Source organism: Aotus nancymaae, unplaced genomic scaffold (assembly GCF_030222135.1).
Source record: "Aotus nancymaae isolate 86718 unplaced genomic scaffold, 86718_ANA_hifiasm-v0.15.2.pri h1tg000064l_1, whole genome shotgun sequence".
NCBI lineage: Eukaryota > Metazoa > Chordata > Mammalia > Primates > Aotidae > Aotus > Aotus nancymaae.
The window spans coordinates 8947164-8951790 of NW_026988479.1; the positions used below are offsets into that span (position 1 = coordinate 8947164).

General features: G+C 46.4%; 1 non-coding gene across 1 annotated transcript; it reads right to left on the reverse strand.

The window, feature by feature from the left end:
• Positions 1-1320: 1320 nt before the first annotated feature.
• On the reverse strand, positions 1321-1419 carry LOC135270678 (small nucleolar RNA U13). The gene has a single exon (XR_010338819.1). It is a non-coding gene; the product is annotated as a small nucleolar RNA U13 (small nucleolar RNA).
• Between the last annotated feature and the right edge of the window lie 3208 nt (positions 1420-4627).

Sequence of the window (4627 nt, forward strand, 5' to 3'; positions counted from 1 at the left end):
CTTCTCTAGGATCCCAATGACACTTAGTTGTCACATCTGCTTAGGCTCCTCTTGGCTGTGAGATTTTTCTCCTACTTTGCTGAGTTTTGATGACCTCAACCATATTGAAGGGGACTGGTCAGGTGTTTTTTGTTTGTTTGTTTGTTTGTTTGAGGCAGAGTTTCGCTGTTGTTACCCAGACTGGAGTGCAATGGCGCAATCTCGGCTCACCGCAACCTCTGCCTCCTGGGTTCAAGCAATTCTCCTGCCTCCGCCTCCCGAGTAGCTGGGATTACAGGTGTGCACCACCATGCCCAGCTAATTTTTGTATTTTCAGTAGAGATGGGATTTCGCCTTGTTGACCAGGATGGTCTCGATCTCTTGACCTCATGATCCACCCACCTCGGCCTCCCAAAGTGCTGGGATTATAGGCGTGAGCCACCGCGCCCGGCCAGTCAGGTGTTTTATAGAACGACCCTCTATTGGAATTTGTCTGATGGTTTTTCTCATGATTAAACTAGGTTTATGGGTGGAAAACCACAGAGGTAAAGTGCCGTTTTCATCATATCATACCTGCAGTACATACTATCAACATATTTATCATTGTTGATGTTGACATTGGGTCACCTAGCTGAAAGAGTGTTTGTCAAGTTTCACTAGATCTTTTAACTGAAATCTTTCCCACCTCCCTAAAGGCCACATCAAAAATCACCTTCTCCTAGAAGTTGCCCCAGATTACATGTGCACACACAGGCACACATACTCTATTGGCTCCTCCCAGGACTTAGCACATCTCTAAGTATTTCGGATGTCTGTGAACTTTCCAGTCTCCTCATTTTCACGGCATGCTCTGTGAGGCAGTGACCCAATCCCCAGCAGGCGTCTAGCCTACAATAAAAAGTGACCACACATTTAGTGCTCCCTGATAGTATCTCACAGGCACTATCTGGCTATAAGCCAATGAGGGACGAAGGTCTCTTGTTTTTGCCATTTTACAGATGAAGAAGGATCTTGTACAGCAAGTAACCAGCAGAGCCAGGATCTGGCTGTGTGGCTGTGTAGTTGGTTCCTTCTCGGCTCTGCTCCACTCCTCCCCACCGTGGGTAGGTAAGCACGCTCAGCTTACCCTCCACAGCTGGCTCAAGGACATGCTGCTGTAATGGAGGCAGAAATGTTTGGTGGGCTGAGAGTCTGGGGCCTCTAACAGCAGCACCAAGGAAGTGAGGCTCTGTCCCACCCAGGCTCTGTCCTGCTCCCAGCCCTGGCAAGTATGGACCATGCCACCAGCACACCCCCATCCCTATAGGTCCTCAAACAACTACAAGTCTTTTTTTTTTTAAATGTCAGACAGGTAATGTGCTGATGTCATAATGAAGCTTAGGGAGTCATATCTCACATGCGTATGAAAACCCAATCATCACACTTAGGAACCACAAAGATCAACCCTTATCATTTGACATCCAGAGACGGGAGGCAGGGCTGTGCACTTGCTAATGTGTTGTGTCAGCGAGAAGTCGAACGATGCACGTGGAGCTGGAACATCTCCCATAAATTTTGTTTATTAAATTTTAAACTTTAATAAAACAATGACACATTGACAAGTGCCAGCTCTGGACTTCCTCATCCCCACCACCTACCATCGTGGGTTCCCCAAGAGCCCTCTCACTGTCAGAGTCTTCAGAGTGTTCAAGGCTTTCCTATGGTGTTGGCATTGGACTCTGGGCCCTGGACTGGGGAATCAGAAGACAGGGGACCTAGTGGGAGTAGATGGCCTCAGAAGGCCCAGGTAGGCACATGGCTAGGTATGACCCAGGCAACCAGTATGAGAGGTTTCTGGTCTCCAAGATAGGAGAAAGAGAACTGGTATTGTCAGCTCTCTGTTGACTAGGGATGAGTCTCTCTGCTGATTCTCCAGGGACCCAGATTTAACAGTGGAGTTAAGAGCTAGGAGCCCAAATTTCCTAGAGTCAGAGAGATGGTAAACTGGGCTCCAGAATATTCATCCCCTTCTCTCCATTAGCTACACCAGAATAGCAAATCCTCCCTTCTGTGCCTCTTCTCCATCTTCCTTCAGATTCAAATAAAAGGTAGAGAACAAAGTAATCAGCATCTACTCGGCCAAGATACTTCTCCAAGCTTCACTTCTCCTAATCACGCCACCTTCACTCTGGCACTGGTCTAGGGAGATGAGAGGACTGTCATACGTGTCCCCATATCAGCCCCATTCAGCAGAAACAGAGAGTAAGGGGGTCTCCTGTACAGGAAGGGCAGCATGGCCTCCCAGTTCCCCACTCACAGAGCAACAGCCCCAAGAACCCTGCTTCCTCACCCCAGCCCACTTCTTGCCATTCACTGGATTTCATGCCTTCCCAAATCAGACTTCCTACAGAAATGCTTTAGGAAAAACATTACAGAATAAATTGGTGACTGCGAGTTCAAACAACACTGAGCTTCCTAGCACCCTGCAGCCCATCCACCACACACTCCTTATGAAGTCCCTGGGAGGCCCCCATGGAAGTTCAGCCTACTTAGCTCAGCACTTTTCAAGCACCATTTCCAGCCATCATTGCTTTTTTCCAAGCCAGAAATCTTGTTGAAAGGATGGAAGAGAAGTGAGAAAGAGATCTGCTAGCCTTGGAACTAATCCACTGTCATTCACCAATGAACCCTCCATCAGCTTTGTAAAGCTTTCACTATGAAGCAGCTCCTAAGTCCAGGCAAACAAACCAGCCTATGGAGTTCCATCAAGGACCCAGGAATCCTTGGAGCTGGCACTACAGACCCTCCCTCTGGTGTCGGATTTCAAGGGCCTCCAGGATTGCCAACTCTCCGTGCTGCAGCCGCTCCCTCCCTCACTTCCACACCAAGCCCATTAGGTTTTCTTCAGTTCTCAATGCCCTGAAAGGATAAACATGTTTTCTTAAAATGAAGAAATTTTTTTCTACCCCAAAGGGTGAGAATGTTTCACACTAGGGAGAAGAACAGGCGAAACAGTTCAATTAGGTTTAAGGCATACGCCCACCAAACCCCCTCTTTTGTAATTGAAAGTAATGAACTTTAATAAAAAACCAGCACAGCTCCTTCAGCATCAGATTAGATAGATGTCACTGAAACTCATTTGAGCGCTGTCTTTCAAGATTCCTTCCGCAGGGCATTGCAATGAGCGAAAGCCAGGGAGAAGGAGGAGAGGTTAATAGTTCTGACTCCCTTCTAATCAGCCTCAGCTGGGAGGAGATTCTGGGACTGGATGCCTGCTGCCTGCCAAAGCCCCTCGCCAAAGATCTGTGGAGCCCAAATCAGGGCTCAGCCTTCACGGTCACTTCACGCGTTGACCAGGCTGGGAACACACAAATGTACAAATGTGCACACGTGCACACACACACACACACACACACACACATAGAGCAAGCTTGCAGAAGCCAGGCCACAGCGCCCCTCCTTGCCAGCACCCTCTCTCACCCAGAAAGGGTCCATCAATCAATTGCCAAGGAGCCCCAGGTCATCATCCCACCTACAGAATACTCATTCTGGCCCTGGGGCATTTTCAAGATTAAGATTCACAAATTCACCCCTTGAACTCTGACCTTCTCCTAAACGCCGTGGGGCCTGTCACCCCAGCACAACTCAATAGACTCATCTAGCATCTTTCACCCAAAACAACGACTCCCCCTGACTTCCCTAGTCTTCTCTTCCATGTTTTTATTACAAAAGTCATAGATGTTCATTATAGAAAATTCAAAAAACACTGAAAAGCCGTAAGAAGAAAATGAGAATATCTCATAATATCACCACTCAGAAATCACATCAACATTTTGGTTTATAGTCTTCCGCACATTCTTGTGTGCATATGAAGACAGGTTTTTGGTTTTGTGGGGGTGTTTTTTCTAAAGCAAAAATGGGATCTGAATGTTGACTTCCTTGTCTCCGTTCCTATCAAAGTGCACTCTCTGTCACACAGACTCAGAATCTATGACACTCCTGCTTCCCCAAAATCCATTTCTGGGCACTCACCGAGCTTGTGGCACCTCCTTCATTTGTCCCTTTATCTGCATTCTCACTGCCTTGTGGCTGCAATCAGGTCCCCAGTGCCCTAAGGCCGAGCTCGCAATACCCTCTCACTGGTCTGCTCTCCTCACCCAGGAGGAGGGAGAGGTTAATTGGTTTTGCCCACCATCTGTTTGTGTTCTAAACACATCTGAGCAGAGTTCACAATCAACATCCTCTCCAAGGAATGGATGCCTCAGTCCCAGAGATTGGTTAGATGATGGTACATTCCAGGCATGGAATACTATGCAGCTGTGCATAAATGGTGCCATGGGAGAATGTTTAAGACTTGGAGAAATGTTTAAAAAGCAGCACACACAACAATATTTACAGTAAAATCTCAATCTTGTTAAACATTGCATATATTTATAAATACATGCATATACCTATAACAATGAAGTGTTATGCACTAAAAAATTAATACTAACCTGCAGATTATTTAAAATTTCTTCTTTGTGCTTCCCTGGATCTTCCCACATTTATATATTGAACATTTTTGCTTTGAGAAATTTTTATTTTTAAAAATGTAAAAGCTTGGGAGGATTTAAAGAAAAAAATGCTTAGAGCCGTGGTTCTCAGATTTTACCTGCATCAGAATCACCTG